The sequence below is a fragment of the Sus scrofa genome, chromosome 8 (genome assembly GCF_054392235.1).
Source record: "Sus scrofa isolate SSC_HxYL_T2T_F1_AM1 chromosome 8, Sscrofa_HxYL_maternal_Yorkshire_Landrace_v2.0, whole genome shotgun sequence".
Classification (NCBI taxonomy): Eukaryota; Metazoa; Chordata; class Mammalia; order Artiodactyla; family Suidae; genus Sus; species Sus scrofa.
Genome location: NC_139390.1, coordinates 105,560,776 through 105,582,485, shown reverse-complemented (window position 1 = coordinate 105,582,485; position 21,710 = coordinate 105,560,776). Strand labels below are relative to the sequence as shown.

At 34.9% G+C, this 21,710-nt stretch overlaps 1 long non-coding RNA gene across 2 annotated transcripts in view; it reads right to left on the bottom strand.

The window, feature by feature from the left end:
• Positions 1–21,710, bottom strand: part of LOC146400962 (uncharacterized) — a 363,387-nt gene that overhangs the window by 26,832 nt on the left and 314,845 nt on the right. Inside the window, exons 7-9 of one of the 2 annotated variants that reach the window (XR_014813077.1) lie at positions 12,679–12,797; positions 9,133–9,227; positions 5,743–5,805 (exon numbers count right to left, since the gene is read on the bottom strand). This is a non-coding gene — a long non-coding RNA (uncharacterized LOC146400962). The remainder of the gene's footprint in view (positions 1–5,742; positions 5,806–9,132; positions 9,228–12,678; positions 12,798–21,710) is intronic. The other variant, XR_014813078.1, reaches the window with a different exon arrangement.

Below are 21,710 nucleotides of genomic sequence, written 5' to 3'. Positions count from 1 at the left end.
AACACAGCTCTTCATATGTCCCCCACTAAACCCTCCTCCTAATTACTTCTTTAATAATCTTTCCTATCTCAGAAAATGAGGACTCCATTATTTCAGTTGTTTAGTTCAAATATCTTGAGACCATCCTTGACTACTCTCTTCTCCAAGACCTTGTTTCACACTCATTGATGAATCACATCAGTCTGCCTTTAAAGCATTCTCTTTCATCCAACTCTCCTACTACCTTCTGAGTCTCAGCTGCCATTATGTTTTTGCCTACATTCTTAAAAATAATATTTCAATGATTCTCCCTTCTTTCGTCCTTCTCCCTTAAATATTTTCTAAGTAGAATGGGGGGGGATTGGAAGAGAAAGAGAGATAATCTGTTCAGACCTATCAGATTGTATCAGTCAAAACTCTACATCAGCTTCTCACTTCACTGGAAATGGAAACTGAAGTCCTGCTCATGGACTGCAAAGACCTACATGTTCTGCTTATCTCCTGTACCTGACTTCTGCTTCCTTTTACTTTCACCATTCTTGGGCTCTTACTGTTTCTTGAATATTCTAGGCACATACCACGATAGTCTTTGAGATTTCCTTCTCCTCTGCTTAAAATATTCTGTCCAAAGAAGTCCACATGACTGAGTCTCCCACATCCTTTAGGTCCTTACTCAGAATCATCTCCATGAAGTCTTGCCTGTACAACCCAATCTAAAGTTCCACACCCCTATACCCACACTCCCAACTCCCCCACCCTACCCCAAAGACAGACACAGACACTTAGCTTTCTCTCTTCTCTGCTTTCGTTCTTAGTATTTATCATATCTTATTACATTATGCATTTTGCTTATAACAGACAGTTATTATCTGTCTCCTGTGTTAGAATCTAGTGCCAACAGGCCAAGGGATTTTTGCTTTGTTTTATTAACTGCTCTCTCCCCAGCATCTAGAACAGTGTCTGGCATATTCTAGATGTCCAATAAATATTTGTTAAATAATGAGCAAGTTATTAACAATGGATCCAGATTTCTAGAATGAAATTAGACAACTGCTGACATAATCATAGCTCATTAAAATAAACACTCTGTTTTTCAGTTTGGGGGACAAAAATGATAAATTCAAAAAGACTAAAGAATATATGCATATATCTATATGCACATACAACAGAAAAATAATTAAGCCAACATTCATTTATTTACATGCCTCAAGTCTCTTCCTGGCAAGTGACAAATAAAAAATAATAAGGCATTCTTCTGTGTGGAAGTAGTTCAGAATTTGTACTTTTAAGATGATATATTGTGGACATTTCATACATGCCAAGAATGAAGATATTTCAGTTACATGCATAATCCCCTCTCCTGCCCCTTTTCTTAGGGTGGCACCTACAGCCTGTGGAAGTTCCCAGGCTAGGGGTTAAATAAGAGCTACAACTGCTGGTCTACACCACAGCAACACAGGATCCGAGCTGATCTGAGCCATGTCTGTGACCTACTACCAAAGCTCACTGCAACACCAGATCCTTTAACCCACTGAGTGAGTCCAGGGATCAAACCCACATCCTCATGGACACTAGTTGGATTCTTAAACCACTGAGCCACAATGGGAACTCCCTACATAATTCTATTCTCAACACTGTCATATGCTTTGAAAAGCATAGGCTTGAGCTGCATTTGGGCATATTGCTTACATTCCTAGATCTAATTTATCTCATTGAATAACAAAACAGTTATTGAACATATGCACTGTATCAGTACATGGAAACCTACTTAGCACAGTGGTTACAAAATTTTAATTATATCAATTGTTATTTTACATCTATTCTTTAATTTTATTATTAGCAATCTTGTAAAACTAAGTAGATTCTAAAAACAGCTATAATATGAATACATAATTAGAAATTGGTATTTATTGAAAACACAAAATATTATGCAGTTTGGGCAATGATGTATAGAAATACTTCCACTGCTGGTAGGAATGTTATTTGCTATAATACTGCAGGAAAAGCTTGGCTACAGGTATTAAGATGATTAAAACTGTGGAAAAAAATGCAAAATAAATTTAGTAACATAACCTTAACTAATTTAAGGGATAGTTTTAATTGTGACTACAAACTAATGGTCTTGATCTTCTTGATAACAGAGTTATTAAATTCTTCAAAGACTTATTCTCTTAGGACTACATAATTTGTATTAAAAAATAGTGACAGAAGAAACAAAGAACCTATTAAGACTTTATAGCAATTTCCCAAGTATTTAGTAAAATGGTATTGAGCTAGGGATAATAAAAATGTTTAAAAGAGAAAATTTTGAAAAACATTACAAAGAAAGAATTAACAAAAATTTAAAATTTAGTTTTTTTTTTAAATTTCATTAACTCTGAGCTTAAAACATTAAGCATCTTTAACATTCCCTTCTTCAAAGAAACTGTGATTCATCTTTAACTAGAAGGGATTAGAAAGATCAGTGTTTTCTTAATTAAGGGCATACAATCAAAAGCCTAACAACAACAAAACCCTCACAGGTCATTCAGAAAATTTCATTAATTCAATGTAAATTTTAAAAAGTAAAAAGTTAACAAAATAATAAAAATAATATTATATGGCGTATTCAATTGAATCAAAGCCAATAATTTGATTTTGTGAAACTAAATTCAATTATTGAATTCACTAATTTAATCCAGAAATGGTTTCCCTGTCATAAAGAAAGTATTCTTCCTTTTAGATAGCATAAATATTTCATATAATTTATATCTCTTAATATTATGTGTGTTTTAAAATTTCACAATATTCAAGTATTTTGAAACTTTATTTCTAATTAATGTTTATTGCAAGTGGCAAGTAATTAAACATGAAATGCATTTTTGTTTGGGATATGAATGGAAAATCTTAACAGAAGCTTATTCTTAGAGGTTTCTTCACTGCAGTTTTTCAGTTTAATCAAACACAGATGGTTTGTACAAAACTAAAAGGTTTATCTTCGGTGTTTATTAGAATCTAAACCAATTGCTTATCGGTTGAGAATCTTCCTTTAAAATATGCATTTGAATAATAAACTACTATAACATAATAGTGACAGATGGATGTTTACACCTAAACTGAATGATACATAATTTTCATGGTCATCGTTTTCCCTTCCAAAGTCTATTTTGGCTTTTTTCCAGTTTCCATCTACTTCATTAGTCCTTCATGAATTGTCCAACATGACAGTTATTTGATTTAACCAATTCAAAGGCATCCTACTGAGTAGGTAATCAAGGCCTGCTGATTCAACATTATACTGCGGAGAATAACTGTTTCAAACTATATTATTTCTCAGTATATAATAAAGAACGCTTGGACTTTAAATTGAATAAAATGTGAGAGTTTTTCAACTGAAGCTTACAACTAGTAAAGGTTTATCCACTTATCAATTAAAAATACTAAACCCTGATAATTTTGTTTAGGAGACAAATAAAATCCTGTGGTCATTTTACATTTTAAGATTTTGTGCAACTTGACTTTTTTTTCAGAAACAAAACATTCTGGATAATCTATCAGACTACTTTTAAACTCTGAAATAATATTAATATATAACAATTTTCTTCACAATTAAGTTCTTTTTTTTGTTTTTTATGTTTTGCTCTGGTTTTTCTTTTGTTTTGTTCTCCTTGAGGTTCTGAGCATTGTTGCACAGTTCAACACAGTTCTAGCAAGATGCAAAAGTTGAGATACTTCCAAAGCAAAAATCTTATGCATATTAACCCTTTTGTTTGAAACCAAAGATGACAGAATGATCTACATATGAATGTGCCATCTTTCTACTCAAACCATATTTCTTAAAAACAATTATAGAACATCATGGGAATGGTCTTTTCTTTTATGTCAATTGGTATATAGCACATGGTATATAATTCCAGGCTTGAGTTCATTATATTTATGATCCTGTTTCTCCTTAAACTGTCATTCAAGTCATTATCATATTCATCAGCAAAAAGGGAATTTAAGAATATTATGGAAGGACCAGTAATTCTTCCTTTTAGGGTCTGGCTTAGTCTGGAAAGTGTTCTTCCAATAAGAAGAAATAATACATTAGGCCCATTCCCAACGCTGTACTAGGCTCAGAGAATGGTCAGAGAGAAAAAGAAGAGGTGGCACCACCAAGAATAATAAGGAATAAAATATACAGATAACAATCAAAACAGGCTTAGCATTTTGAGTACAAAGTGGTAATGAAATGCAATTAGTATTGAAATTTTAACACAAGAAATAATGATTTCTGATCTATTTGAGACAAGACTATTCTAACTAAAAGTTTCAACAGAATATGACCAAGAAAAAAAGAGAATTAGAAATAAACATGGTCAGAGAAGTTACTTTGTAAAATTAAATTTTGCAGCAAATTAAATTTAATTATTATCCTAGAAAGTATATTTTGTCATTTTCATTCTACCTGCTTTCCTTATAAAGGCATAATATAAAAGAATCCTCTCATTATTATTATTGCAAGTACATGAAAGGGATGTGAAATAGCAATCATAATCAAACACATGTGGTCAGAAAAAAGCCATATAATTACTCCTTATTGAAGGATTTTTATGTGATATTAGGTATTATTAAGGTTGCTTTCTCTGATGATTTGTTTTCTTCCTATCTATCGACAATGGAATGAAAATAATCTTTTTTTGATACAAAATTTTTTTTTGTGGTAAAATTAGGACTTAAGCCCCAGCTGGGATATAGCATCTCAGGTAGCCTGGAGAAACTGCTCCAAGGAGGCGAGGGGGGCAGCTAGGATATATGAATTTTTGCAACAGTGGGGAGGAAGTAGGAACAAAAGATTTATAGATAACCAGATTTACAGAAGATTTGCAGAAAACCATTTCTGTGGGAAGACATAAAGGTCTGGGCTTAAGGAATCACTCTTGACATGCTTTCCTGAGTTCCCTCAGGGATCACTGGCCCACCCTTGGGAGTGGCTGTTCTCACAGGCGACCATGACATCTTTTGTTTTGCCCACTAACTACAGCCCAGAAGGCAGTATTTTGGATAGCTTTGAAATAGTGCCCCAAAGAGGAGAGAGGGATTATCAAGACATAAGTGTTAATGGTGAAGGGGGAGGTGCATGTTGCCGTGCACACATTTTACAGAAGTTTTCTGCTGGTCTCGTAAAGGTTACTACTAGTCACAGACATTAGTCATCGTATGTGGATTGTAGTGTTTTTCTAGATATGCAGAGATGCAAGAATTGAGCTCATAAAATCTTCTAGAAATATCTAACTATCTGAAGGCCTGTTCTTCCAGTTTTCCAAGGCACAGTGTAGCATTAATCATTTAAGGGGAAGTTCAACGTTGGCATCATAGGGCATATTGAAGCTATTGGATTACTGGTATGTTCCAGCTTTCCTTCATTTTTGTTTTTCATCTTGCCGTAACATACATAAATAGAGCTGATATGGAGTACTGTCACCTTGTCAGTGCATTTCAGTGAAGAGAATGTACATTTTTGTGAAGCTATTTTTCAAAAACGTGAATTGAAATACATCCCTAACAGAGACAGACTCAAAGATTTTAAAACCAAACTTATGGTTAACAATGAAGAAATGCTGGGGGAAGGGAAGGGTTGGGAGGTTATATACAAAACTGATCAGTGACAATATAACTAGAAACAAATAAAATAAAAGTTATATAAATATCTACATAAAATTATTAAATATTACTGAGAGAAATTTAAAAAATAAAAATAAAGGGAAAAGTAAACCATATTCGTGGGATATGAAGACTCACCACTTTAAAGATGTCAGTTTTTCAGAAATTTTTGTGTAGCTTCTGTGCAATTCTCTTAAATTTCTGCATAAAGAGAAAATTGATAAATGGATTACATTGAAGATAAGAAATTCTATACAGCAAAAGATAGTATTAAGAAAATTAAAATTAAAAAAATCTGCCACACACATAACAAAAAAATCTTATAATCTGCAAATCAATGAGATAAAAGATCTAGTAAATAATGGGTTTACGACTTCAGCAGGCACTTCACTAAAATCAACCACATGAACAATTAACACAGAAAAAGATGTTTGGCTTCATAATAATTAAGGAAATGCTACTAAGAACCAAAATAAGATTTCCTTACATACCTAAAAGAATAGCTAAAATTTAAAAGATTACAACTGAATTTTGTCACCACTGCCACAACCACTGGTTGTGTAAATTTTTTTAACCACTTGGGAAATTATTTTGCCTCATCTATTTCATTTGAACATACATATACACCTTATAATCCATAGGATATGCATTACTTTTTTACTCTCAAATAAATGTATGTATATGTCATACATAAGACATATGCAAATGTTGAGTATGGAATTATAAATTAAGAACACATTAAGACTTGAAAAAAAAAGAAAAAATTGCTCCATAAGACAAAGTACAAGAAAAAGAGTTTATAGTGTTTAGCTATCTATATAAATAAAATACCAAACTAGACTCTCATAAGAAGGATGGAATTTCAAAGCAGAATTAGTTATCTCTACCAAAAGTGTCAGAAAATTAAAAGTATAACAGTATCAACTCTCTCTCTCAGCACATCACTACTTAATCTCTTCATGTGCCTAAGCATCTTTCAAACCTTAGTGGAAAATAATTAGGTATGTTTTCACATATGTATTTTCACGAATTTCACGTACTTGATCTTTGAGAATTCTATGCTTCTTTTAATATTATCTTTTGAAGAAAACATTGCTTTGTTCGGAGTCAAAGAGTAATATTTTATCCTTAAGAGGTCAGAGTGTAACACTGTTTTCATCAAATGTAAAAATGCTGTAATGTACAGAAACTTGTAAAGCTTTCTAAAGAGAAAATGCAAAGGATCTTTTGAGACTGTTTTTTCTCATGCAACATCAAGTTCACAGTGCTGACAAGATCTTCCTTCCTTGCTTAGGTCCCAAGAGCTGACTTGAAATGATACAGGATAACAATTCAAACTGAAAGGTCTAAAACTCTAGCAGTCTACTTCCTTGTAAAATAAAGATAATCTGTGTTCACATTCCAAGGTATAGTCAAACAGGAAAGCATCATAAGGTATTAAAAAGACTGAACAAATTTTGTTTCTCATGTGAAGTTTTTATCCTAATAACACTGAGTTTTCTCCAGACATGTGCTATTCATGTACAGCTTAAAGGAAGAATCAACATTTTGATTTAGTGTATGTTTTCTTTTATGAAACTTTAAGTACACATGCTGATGAATATTACTCTGATAAATATAAAATACATAATTTGCTTCTAGCTTGGAATTGTCTTTATTTTCTATCTAAAATTCTATCTAAAATTTCAAAGCATATGAAAAAGAAGACATAATTAGCTCTAAAGAAGTGAAATTTATTAATCCAGAGTTATAATAATAAGATGGAGATACTTTTTGCTAACAGGTAGTGTGTTAAAAGCCTAATTTAAAAAAAAAATCCTAAACTGATAACAGTATGGTTCAAACAACATTCATTCAAATAGAATAATTTATCAAATTTTTGGTACATTTTAAATGTTTTGCAACTTTGGTGAAATTTTTTTGGAAGAAGGATAATAAAGTAAATTGATTTTCAAGTAAATTTCTCAATACTTTTTCATCTCTTTCAATGTATCTATTCAATGCAATAGTATACATATGTTTCAGACCTCATTTCATATAAGGAAACACCAAAGCACTCCTTAAAAGCTTTTACATATTTGAGAAAAAAAAAAGATAAAATATAGTATCTAAAAATTGGCTTTTTAAAATTTAACAACAGATTCCAAGGAATTTAAATGAAGACTGTAGCTAATTAATCTATTTATCTTCTATTCAACATAACATATTCAATATGTAACTGGCATAGGTACTAGAAATTTAGTTCCTTGATGTCAAGATGTTAACATACTTGTTATGATCTGAATGTCTGTGTCCATTCCACACTCCCCCATCCCCAATTCATGTTGAAATGCTAACCTCCAAAGGCAATGTTATTAATGGGTGGGGTCTTTGAGAGGCTCCACCCTCAGGAGTGGGATTAGTGTTCTTATAAAAGAGATTCTACAGAGCTCCCTAGCCCCTTTTGCAATGTGAACATACAAGTCAGGGGTAAGGGGGCTCATCTGAGCACAGTGGCATGCCCATCTTGGACTTCAGTCTCCAGAACTATAAGAAATAAATGTCTATTGCTTATAAGCCACCCTGTCAGGGGTACTTTGTTACAGTAGCCTGAGTTGACTGAAACAATAATGAAAGGGGAGATTTATTCAACAATTTATAATGAAGTAAATAGAAGTCACGATTCTAAAGGGTGATGGATCACAGAAGAGGAAGTACTGATTCCAACGAGGCAGAAGAAGTGATAAGAGTCAGCATGTGTGGGAAAATGGGTCTTCTAGAAGGGGATAAGATTTCAAACCTCATCCTTAAAAAAATGAATGTTTTGTGGAAAATATGTTGAGCTATTCCAAGCAAAAATTAAATTTAGAGTGGACACATCATCGATTAAGTAGGTAATTTGTTTCTCCTCACATTTAGATGGTTAAAATCATCTCATAGACATGTCTGAATCCAAAAAGACCCACAAAATACAGCTCATGGCTGCACAACTACTTCTAGCAAAAATGATACACAATTTTGCAGAGACTATGGAAATTGCTGGACAGCAACAAAATAAGACAGTTCATTTTTCCATTCATTTGTCTATTGCTGTGTTATATATCTCCACAAAACATAATGGTTTAAAAATAGAATTTGTATTTTTTTTTTTAATGGTCCTGAGGTTTGACTAGGAGGAGATGGGTGGTTCTTACTTGAAGTCTCTCAAAGGGTTGCCATGAATTAGTGACTGGGGAAGAAATCCAAAGGCTCATCCAGGCTGAATAGCTAAGATGACTTATTCACAGAGCTGGAGTTAATCCTGACTACTATGTGGGAATTCAGGGCTGTCCACAGGGGTGCCTTTATTCAGTGTTTTTGTGTGGTTTCAGCTACTCACAGATGGCCCATGGGATCCAAAACCAAGACTTTGGAAGGATAAGAAGTATATGCTTACAGTGTCATAAAGGACTGAGACAAAAATCTAGCACAGTTTCACTTCTGTCTTATTCTGTTGGTCAAAGTACTGAGAGTCCTCCCAAAGTCCAAGGAAGGGAAAGGAAGACCCACCTCAATGGAAGAAATTTCAAAGGATGCTTGGCCATCTTTAATTCACCATAGTTCTTTCTCTAGTCACATATAATTTATATTCTAGGTTCCTTCCCCTAAAAAAAAAAAAAAAAAAAAAATACATTCACACCATCACAAGATACTTAGAGTTTCATTCCAATATAGCATTAGCTCAAAGTTCTATTTCTTATCACCTACGTTAGATCCAAGTGTTATGATATTCCTTGGGTGTCATTTTTTGAGCATGGTTCCTCTCATTCTAAAATTGTGTGGACTAAATCAATAAGTTTTCTCTACCCTTCTGCCCCTTCTTTCCAAAAAACCTATTACATAATGATAAGACTGAGACAGGAGGTGCGCAATAGACATTTTTATTCAAAAACAAAAAGAATCTATAGGCACATAGCAGCCACTGTTTCATAAAAACTCTGAAATTCAGCCTGGAAGATGTCATCAGATCCTTGATTAGTTCTGAGTTCTGCTTCCTGGGACTGTTTTCTGTGTCTCTTGGCTCTACTCTGTGGTTCTTGGTTTTATCCTCTGAATTATCCTTCTTGGCATGTGTTCGCATCTACATGGGCTTCTATGCCTCTTTGGAAAACTAGGGGCCTGTAAGATCTCTTTTTATTTTGTACTTTCTCGGTCCTTTTTAGTCCAAGCTATGGTTGCTTCTGATGATATAATTCTCTTAAAAATGTTGCAGGTTTTCAATGAGTATTATTAGGTCACAAGATTAGCTAGATAGATCTTTCAATCTTCTGAAAGACCCTGTGTAAGGCATCTGTGACACAATGTCTTTAGGATTCTTAAAAGCATTCTGCTTTAGAAGAGAAGACTAGCAAAATAATCCCTTTGGCTTTTGACAGGCCGAAAGGGTGTTGCACTGCCACAGATCTTTCTGAGGTCTTCACGAAGAATCTTTCAGCTCCATGCTGGATTTGATATTTAAATATGGATAAATAATAGATTGGTTTTTCAACCCAGGAAAAACTTTGCTTCTTTATATTTCCTGTAAGCTATACTCAAAAGCTGAGCAGGTTCTTCTTTAGTTCATATCTGCCTTTCATAATTTCTCATTTGACATAAGAGAAATGAATTGGTACCTTCTACATTTTGCTTGAAAATATCCAGAGTCAGAGCCATAAGTTAATTAGGGATGCTTTTAATTTTTCACATTATTGCCAAGTTTTCTACTATGCATTACAAGGATATAATTTTCTCTAGCCACAAATTCTTCTCTGTCCTTCCAGCCCTAACCAGAAATCTTACTGAGATGCTTTCAGATTTCATTAAGAATCTTCTCTAGGCTCATCCAGGTTTGCTTACCACCTGTTCCAAAAGTCAGTGATATTTCCAGATTCTAAATTCCATCTTTTGTTTCACAGCAAATTACCTCCAAAATTAGAGCTTAAATCTATAAGAATTTAATTTTATATCATGATTTTGTAGATCATAAATTCAAGAAGGGACCATCTGGCCAAATCTGCTCCATGTGGTATTGACTGAGGCCACTCACTAGTATCCAGTTGGTGGATGGACTAGTTTAGAGGGACCAGAGCAACTTCACTCACATGTCTGATACTTTGTCAAAGATGACAGGAAAGATAGGCTCAGCTTGGACTATTAACCACATGAGAAATGCATGGACTCCAAGCATGTTGTACAAATAGTTAGACTTCTTATATGGTGGATGAGGACTCTTGGAAGGAGAATTTCCAGAGATGGACATGGTAGCTGCCAGTGTGTAAAAGGCCTGAGCCTGCATACTGGTATAGTGCTATTTCATCATTTTTCACTGGTGAAAGTTGTCATAGAGCCTATTCAGGTTAAAGGCATATGTGTGTGAGTGTGTGTATAGCTGGAGGTGGGAAATTTATAATGGAATTAGCACCCTTATTTTATCCATCATATATATATTTGGAAAATGAGGCAGGGGAGATTTACACATGAATCTAGCCTTTAAGAAAGGAGCCTATGTTGGAAGAGAGATAAGAATAAGAATAAGAATAAGAATAAGAATAAGAATAAGAATAAGAATAAGAATAAGAATAAGAGGATAATTAATGGGACATGGACCTGGGATGAAACCAGAAGCAATGAGATCACTAACACCAATATCAGGATTAGTCTTGCAAAGAAATAACCTTGCTCTTTTTTGTGGAGTCCAAAAAAAGTGACAACTATGACTGAAGTATTAATAAATTTGAATTGGAGGATGTGATGGCTGAAAAAATATATTCACTTTCTAATTCTTAGATCCTGTGAATGTTACTTTGGGTCTTGGCAGATATGATTAAATTAAAGGCTTTGAGATGAGGATATTACCCTGAATTATCCAGTGAACCCTAAATGCAATCAAATGCATCCTTTTAAGAGGGAGACACAGGGTGATCTTACTACTAGAGGAGTAGACAATATGAAAAGTAAACAGGGTGAAGACTGGAGGGATGAAGCTACAAGTCAAGGACTATAGACAGCTACCAGAAGCTGGAGGAGGCAAGGGGAAGATTTTTTCAGGGAGGCTCCAGAGGCAATGCAGCACTGCCAATACCTTGAATTTGATTCTCCGGCATCCAGAACCCTGACAGGATAAATTCATAGTGTCTTAAGACTCAAAAGTTTTTGGTAGTTTGTTAACAGTCATGAACAAATGATACAGATGGATTAGAATGATACAATTACATTTCGGCATTCGGCTTTTGAAATCCCTAGGTAGAGTCTTGTATAGATTTTCATTTAAAAATATTCAGAGACAGGAGATGGGATTAAGATGGCGGAATAGAAGGACTGGAGCTCAATATCTCTCCTAAAAACAACAAAATTTACAACTACATGCTGAGGAATCTTCATCCAAATGGACCAGAAACCTTCAAAAATATAATTTACTTCAGAAGACAAAGAGGACACATCAAGAGGTAGGAGGGGTTATTACATGATATAAGCAACCCCATACCTCCCAGGTGGGAAGCCCCACAGACTGAAAACTAACTGGTTCACAGAGACTCACCTACAGGAGTGAGAGTTCTGAGCCCCACATCAAACTCCCACGTGTGGGGATTAGCAGTGGGAGAAAGAGCCCCTGGAGCATCTGGCATTCAAGGCCAGTGGGGCTTGTGCACAGGAGCTCCATGGGACTGGGGGAAACAGAGACCCCATTCTTAAAAGGTGCACATGGACTTTCACGTGCACTGGGTCCCAGGGCAAAGCAAAGTCTCTATAGGAATCTGGGTCAAACCTGACTGCAGTTCTTGAGTACCTCCTGGGAATACAGGGGTGAATGTGGCTTGTTGTGGGGAAAGGACATTGGAAGCAAAGCTCTCAGGAGTATTCAGTAGTGTGCTTTTCTCCGGAGGTGGCCATTTTGGGAAAACTGGCCCCACCCATCAGCACTGAGAAGCACCAGGCCAAACAACAATCCAAGGGGGATCGCAGCCCCACCCATCAGTAAACAGGCTGCCTAAAGTCCCCCTAGGCACACAGCTGCCTCTAATCCCATCCAGACACAAAGCCCCACCCACCAGAGGGATAGGAATCAGCTCCACCTACCAGTGGGCAGGCACCAGCCCCTCCCATCAGGAAGCCTACAGCAAGCCCCTGTACCAACTTCAGCCACAAGGGGGCAGACACCAGAAGTAAGAGAGGCTACAGGTCACCACGCCAAAAACCTATAAAAATGAAAAGACAGAGAACTATAACCCAGATGAGGGAGAAAGGAAAAACCCCAGTAAATAAGCTAAGTGATCAGGAGATTCTCAGCCTCCAGGAAAAAGACTTTAGACTGTTGATGCTGAAGATGATGCCAGACATTAGAAATAAACTGGAGTCATAGATGGATAACTTACAGGAAACACTGAACAAAGAGATACAAGATATAAAACTTAAACAAGAAGAAATGCAAAATACAATAACTGAAATAAAAAATTCACTAGAAGCAGCTAACAGCAGAATACAGGAGGCAGAAGAACGAATAAGTGAGGTGGAGGACAGATTAGTAGAAATTATAGATGTAGAACAGAAAAGAAAAAAAGATTGAAAACAAATTAGGAGAGTCTCAGAGAACTCTGGGACAATGTTAAACATAACAACATCAGTATTATAGGGGTGCCAGAAGGAGAAGAGAGAGAGAAGGGGACAGAAAAAATATTCCAAGAAATAATAGCCGAGAACTTCCCTAACATGGGAAAGGAACCACTCACTCAAATCCAGGAAGCACAACGAGTACCATATAAAATAAACCCAAGGAGGAATACATCGAGACACATATTAATCAAACTGACCACAATTAAAGGCAAAGAGAAAATCTTGAAAGTAGTTAGGGAGAAGAAACAAATAACATACAAGGGAAACCCGATAAGGTTATCAGCAGATTTTTCAGCAGAAACTCTGCAGGGCAAAAGGGAATGGCATGATATACTTAACGTGATGAAAGGAAAAAAACCTCCAACCAAGATTACTTTGCCCAGCAAGGTTCTCATTCAGATTTGAAGGAGAAATCAAAAACTTCACAGATAAGCAAAAGCTAAGAGAATTAAGCAACACTAAACCAGCTTTACAACAAATACTAAAAGATCTTCTCTAGGCAGAAAAGAAAAGGCCACAACAGGAAACAAAAATACCACAAATGACAAAGCTCACCGGCAAAAGTATATATACAGTAAAGACATGAAATCATCCATGCAGAATTATGCCCCCAAAATCAGAAATTATAAGAAGAGGAGGGTACAAATGCAGGACACTGGAGATGCACTTGGAATTAAGAGACCAACAACTTAAAACAATCTCATATATACATAGACTCTTATATCGAAACTTCAGAATAAATGCAAAACAAAAATCTACAACTGATACAAAAACAAATAAGAAAAATCAATGCAAATACAACACTAAAGATAGTTATTAAACCAGAAGAGGAGAGAACAAGAGAAGAAAGGAAGAAAAAAGAGCAACAAAAACAAATCCAAAGCAGTTAATAAAATGGCAATAAGAACATACATATCAATAATTACCTTAAATGTTAATGGACTAAATGCCCCAACCAAAAGACATAGATTGGCTGAATGCATACAAAAAAAAGATCCATATATATGCTGTCTTCAAGAGACCCATTTCACTTCTAGGGACACATTACAAATTGAATGTGAGAGGATCGAAGAAAATATTCCATGCAAACGGGAATCAAAAGAAAGCTGGAGTAGCAATACTCATAACAGACAAAACAGACTTTCAAAGGAAGAATATTCTAAGGCACAAGGAAGGTCACTACCTAATGATCAAAGGATCAATCCAAGAAGAAGATATAACAATTTTAAATATCTATGCACCCAACATAGGTTCAGCACAATATATAGGCAACTGCTAACAACTTTAAAAGGAGAAATCGACAATAACACAACAATAGTGGGGGACTTTAACACCCCACTTACAGCAATGGACAGATCAACCAGACAGAAAATCAATAAGGGAACATATGCCCTGAATAAAGCATTAAACCAGATGGACTTAATAGATAGTTATAGGACATTCCATCCAAAAGCAACAGAATACACATTCTCCTCAAGTGCACATGGAACCTTCTCTAACATTGATCACATCCTGGGCTACAAATCCAACTTCGGTAACCTTAAGCAAATCAAAATCCTATCAAGCATCTTTTCCAACCACAAAGCTATAGAACTGGAAATCAACAACTTGAAAAAAACTGCAAATACACAAACACGTGGAGACTAAACAACATGCTACTAAACAACCAATGGATCCCTGAAGAAATCAAAGAGGAAATTTAAAAATACCTAGAAGCAAATGACAACAAAGACATGACACTCCAAAACCTATGGGATGCACCAAAAGCCTTCCAAGAGGAAAGTTTATAGCAATACAAGCCCACCTCAGCAAACAAGCAAAAGCTCAAATAAACAAGCTAACTTTACATCTAAAGCAGCTCGAGAGAGAACAGACAAGACATAAAATTAGTAGAAGGAAAGAAATCATAAAAATCAGAATACAAACTAATGAAATAGAAATATAGAAAAGATCAATGAAACAAAAAGCTGGTTCTTGAAAAAGATCAACAAAATTGATAAAACCCTAGCCAGACTGATCAAGAAAAAAAGAGAGAGGACTCAAATCAATAAAATTAGAAATTAAAAAGGAGAAGTAACAATGGGCATCACAGAAATACAAAGGATCATAAGAGACTACTATATGCAACAATACACCAATAAACGGAAAACCTAGAAGAAATGGACAAATTCTTAGAAAAATACAATCTTCCAAGACTAAACCAAGATGAAATAGAATAGATGAATGGACCAATCACAAGAACTGAAATTGAAACTGTGATTAAAAACTTCCAACACACACAAGTCCAGGACCAGATGGCTTCACAGGTAAATTCTATCAAACATTTAGAGAAGAGCTAATACCTATCCTTCTGAAACTATTTCAAAAATTTGCAGAGGAAAGGACACTCCCAAACTCATTCTATGAGGCCACTATCACCCTGATACCAAAACCAAAGATACCACAAAAAAAGAAAAGTACAGGCCAATTTCACTGATGAACATAGATGCAAAAATCCTCAAAAAAATACTAACAAACTACATGCAACAATACATTAAAAGGATTGTACATCATGATCAAGTGGGATTTATCCCAGGGATGCAAGGGTTCTTCAACTTCCACAAATCCATCACTGTGATACACCACATTAACAAACTAAAGAATAAAAATCACATGGTCCTCTCAATAGATGCAGAAAAAGCTTTTGACAAAATCCATTTCTGATTAAAAAAACCCATTTCTGATAAAAACCCTTCAGAAAGTGGGCACAGCAGGAACCTACCTCAACATAATAAAGGCCGTATATGACAAACCCACAACGAACATCATTCTCAACGGTGAAAAGCTGAAAGAATTCCCACTGAGATCAAGAACAAGACAAGGATGTCCGCTCTCGCCACTACTCTTCAACATAGTTTTGGAAGTCCTAGCCACAGCAATCAGAGAAGTAAAAGAAATAAAAGGAATCCAAATTGGAAAGGAAGAAGTAAAACTATCACTATTTGCAGATGACATGATACTATACCTAGAGAATCCTAAAGACTCTACCAGAAAACTGTTAGAGCTCATCCATGAATTTGGCAAAGTCGCAGGATACAAAATTAATACACAGAAATTGACTGCACTTCTATATACTAACAATGAAAGATCATAGAGAGAAATTAGGGAAGCAATCCCGTTTACCATCACATCCAAAAGAATAAAAGATCTAGGAGTAATCCTACCTAAAGAGACAAAAGACCTGTACTCTGAAAACTACTTGACACTGATGAAAGAAATCAAAGACGACACAAACAGATGGAAAGATATACCATGCTCTTGGACTTGAAGAATCAATATTATTAAAATGACTGTACTACCTAAGGCAATCTACAGATTCAATGCAATCCCTATCAAACTACCTAGGACATTTTCACAGAACTCGAACAAAATATTTTAAAGTTTGTTTGGAAGCTCAAAAACCCAGAGTAGCCAAAGATATTATGAGAAAGAATATCAGGCTCCTGGACTGCAGACTATATTACGAAGCAACAAGCATCAAAACTGTATGGTACTGGCACAAAGACAATATAGATCAGTGGAACATGACAGACAGCCCAGAATTCAACCCATGTAGCTACAACCAACTAACCTATGACAAAGCAGGCAAGATTATATAATGGAGAAAAGACAGCCTGTTCAATAAGTGGTGCTGGAAAAACTAGACAGCCACATGTAAAAGAATTTAATTATAACACTCCCTAACAGCATACACAAAAATAAACTCAAGATGGATTAAAGGCCTAGATATAAGACCAGACACTCTCAAACGCTTAGAGGAAAACATAGGCCAAGCACTCTCTGAAATAAACGACAGCAGCATCTTCTCAGATCCACCTCTTAGAGTAATGACAGTAAAAACAAAAATAAACAAATGGGACCTAATTAAACTTCAAAGTTTCTGCACAGTAAAGGAAACCCTAAACAAAATGAAAAGACAACCCATGGAATGGGAGAAAATCTTTGCCAGTGAATCAACTGACAAGGGATTAATCTCCAACATTTATAAACAACTTTGGCAGCTCCATACCAAAAAAAAAAAAAAAAAACCATTGAAAAATGGGAAGAAGGTCTAAACAGACAGTTCTCCAAAGAAGACATACAGATGGCCAAAAAACACATGAAAAGATGTTCCACATCACTCATTATTAGAGAAACTCAAATCAAAACCACTATGAGATACCTACACCAGCCAGAATGGCCATCATTAAAAAGTCTACAAACAATGGGTGCTGGAGAGGGTGTGGAGAAAAAGGAACCTATTACAATGTTGGTGTGATTGCAAATTGGTGCAACCACTGTGGAAAAGAGTATGAATATGCCTGAGAAAACTAAAAATAGAACTACCATTTGATCTAGCAATCCCATGCCTGGGCATTTATCCAGAGAAAACCATGACTCACAAAGACACACATACTCCAGTGTTCATTGCAGCACTATTTTCAATAGCCAAGACATGGAAACAACCTAAATGTCCATCAACAGAGGAGTGGATCAAGAAGATGTGGTACATATACACAGTGGAATACCTCTTGGCCATTAAAAGGAACAAAATACTGGCATTTTTAGCAAAATGGATAGACCTAGAAATGATCACGCTAAGTGAAGTCAGTCAGACAGTAAGACACCAACATCAAATGCTTTCACTGGCATGTGGCATCTGAAAAAAAGGACAGAATGAACTTCTTTGCAGAACAGATACTGACTCACAGACTTTGAAAAACTTATGGTTTCCAAAGGAGATAGTTCAGGGGGTAGGAGGATGTGCTGGGGTTGTGAGATAGAAATCCTATAAAATTGGATTGTGATGATCATTGTACAACTATAAATGTAATAAATTCATTGAGTAATAAAAAAACATATAGTGCACAACACAGGGAATATAGTCAATTATCTTATAGTAACTATAAATGGAGTATAACCTTTAAAAATTGTGAATTATTATGTTATACATCTGTAACTTACATAATATTGTACATCAACTATATCTCAATAAAAAAATTTAAAATAAAAACAGAAATATTCAGAGACAGCCTTAGAGTTTGTTTAGGAATTAAGCATTGACGTTCAGTAAAATGCTAGGCTTTGGAGTCAGAAAGTTCTGGGTTCAGATCCCAATTCAACTGTTTATTCACAAGTGATTCTAGACAAATAAATTACCCCTTCCTAAGGAAATTTATTTATTTAGTTTTTTTTTTTTTTTGCCTTTTGACCCCTTTCACCAGTTTATCCCACCCTCCATCCTTACTTCTGGCAACCACCAATCTGTTCTATTTATCTATGAGCTTGTTTTTGTTTTTAGATTTCACATGTAAAACAGATTACATGGTATTTGACTTTGTTTTATTATTTCACCTACCACAATGACCTTGAGTCTATCTATTCTGTCTCAAATGGCAAGATTTCATTTTTTCATGTCTGAATCATATTTCATTGTGATATGTATATCTATGTCTATATCTAGAGAAATAAAGATAGATATAGATATCATATCTTCTTTATCCACTTATTTGCTGATGAACTCTTAAGTTGTTTCTATATCTTAGCCATTGTAAATAATGTTGCGATGAACATGGGAGTGAAAATATCTTTTTGAGTTAGTGCTCTTGTTTTCTTTTGATAAATACCTAGAAGTGGAATTTTCTCAGTCACTGGTAGTTTTATTTTAATTTTTTGAGGAACTTCTAAACTGTTTTCCATAGTCGCTGCACCAATTTACATTCCCACCAACAGTGCACAAGGGGTCCCTTTTGTCCACATCCTTGCCAATATGTATTATTTCTTCTCTTTTGGATGACAGCCACTCTAACAGGTGTGAGGTGATACCTCCTTTGGGTTTTGATTTGCGTTTTCCTAATAATTGATAATGTTGAGCATCTTTCCACGTGCCTGTGGCCATCCATATATATTCCTTGGAAAAATGTGTATTCAGATCTTCTGCCCATTTTTTTTTGCCCATTTTTAATAGGATTATTTGTGGTTTTTTGCTATTGAGTTACATGACTTCATATATTTTAGATATTAACTCTTCATCAGATATATGATTTGCAATTTTTTTCTGCCATTTACTAGGTTGCCTTTTAATTTGTTGATTTTCTTTGCTATGCAGATGCTTTTTAGTTCAATGTAGTACCATTTGTTTATTTTTGCTTTTGTTGCCTTTGATTTTGGTGTCTGATTCAAAAAATTAGGGCCAAGACCTATGTCAAGGAACATACCACCTGTGTTTTCATCTAGGAGATTTATGGTTTTACATCTTTCATTCAATTCTTTAATCCATTCTGAGTTGATTTTTTGTGTATGGAATAAGATAGTGGTCCAGTTTCATTCTTTTGCATGTAGCTGTCCAGCTTTCCCAACACCATTTATCAGAAAGACTATCTTTCCCCATATTATGTTTTTGGTTCTTTTATCGTATATTAATTGACCACATATTATGCATTGATTTATTTCTGGGGTCTCTATTCTGTGATTCTAGACAAATTAATTAATCCTTCTAAATTTTAGGTTTTTTAAAAAAATAAAATGGGAAGTAATACAGTGTTACTAAGAAGATAAAAATACAATGTATGATATAGCAGTAAGTATAGTGGCAAACACATTTTTTTAAAAAACCTCAATATACACGTGTGCATGTGCATATTTATGTGTGTGTGCACACATGAATGTGTGTTTGGGGAGACAAACATATAACCTAGAGGCAATGTGAAGAACATCATAGTTGATTTGGGGCTTCAGAGTCCAATTCTCTATGTTCAATTTCCGGGATTACTGCTTTATTGGGTAGTAAGTAACATTGGACAAGTTACTTTCTCTGTGCCTCAATTTTATTCTTTGAAGAGTGATGATGATTATGAAATCTATTTAATGAAATTTTGTTGATAAAGCAGTGCATAATTGTAATCCATTTATAAAGTGCTTCTAAACTTTGTACCGACCTAACTTATACACTGATAATTTCTACAGCATAAGGAAGTTCTAAATGTTGTTTAATAATTTTGAAGTTTCTCTATTCCAGAATTTTTAATTTTAATTTGAATGTTCCAATATCTATATGTTAGTTTTATTTGTTCTGGCTCATGTGCCAGTTTATGGATACAGCCTATAAGTGGCAATATAAGGAGGCTTATCACTTTATGACTGACTAAAGCAACCGATAGAGCTAATGTGGACTATTAATTATTTTTTGCTGTTTTGTACAATGCAAAAGGTTTAATCAAAATTTAAATTACTTTTATGGATTTTGTGAGCTCAGAGGTAAGGAACCTATTTAAGGGTTAGGTTTTGTGGTTAATTCTTCTGAACTCTGTAGCATTAAATATAAAATTATCTTCATCACTGAAGATAACTTCTTATTTTCTGTCTCCAATTATACTCATGATTGAATGATCAGGAAAACTTTAACATATGGTTTTCCTTATATTTTTTCTTTTAAATACCCAATCAACAAATGGATATATTGTGATATTTTTTTCACAACTATTGGCATATAATTTAAAATACTTGTGTTACATATGATTTGTGCGTATTTCTTAATAAAAATAATGAAACTTCAGATGTTGAGAGACGTGAATTTTTAAAAAAAACATATTTGCAAATTTTCAACCTATGGTTTCCATACCTCCCTGCTCACTATGATCACTTGCATTTATTTTGTAGCTGAACTATAGTTGATTTACAATGTTATATTAGTTTCAGGTGTACAACATAGTCATCACTTTCACTCTTCTGAGCACCTGGTTACTCCATTGCACTGGAGGAAGGAATGCAAAATGTAAAAAGATAGAGATAGTTATCTATGTCCAACACTAATTTATACCTCTCATTCCAGAAAAACAAAAAGGAGTTGGGGGAAAGAAATATTAAAAAATACGGGGGGAAAAAAAGAATTAGGTTTGAAATTTTTGTGGTAGCATAAATTTAAAAAATGAATAAGACAGTTCTCATTGTGGCTCAGTGATAATGAACCCAACTAGTACCCATGAGGATGCAGGTTCGATCCTTGGTCTCACTCAGTGGGTTAAGGATCTGGCACTGCTGTGAGCTATGGTGTAGGTCTCAGATGTGGCTTGGATCCTACATTGTGTAGGCTGGCAGGTGCAGGTCCAACGTGATCCTTAGCCTTGGAATTTCTATATGACACAAGTGCAGCTCTTAAAAAAAAGAATAAGGCAAAATCTTGGGCTTAGGCTTAGTCATTACAAATATTGCCGCCTATTAAATAAAGTGGTTGAGAGAAGGCACACTCCAGTCTTCTAAGCTACTGGGCTTCCCACTGCCAGGAGGAGATGGAAGAAGTTGTTTAAGAAGGAAACAGAGCTGCCAGAGCCACACAGGGAATCAGAGCAGTGTGGGTGGGTTGGGATATAATACAACTGTCCTTTCAAATATCCTGGTAAAAGGAGGATTATATAAAATATTTGCAAGCTTCAGGGATCTGATAATGAAGAGCAAGGTGTAAAAGGGTCAAAAATACATGC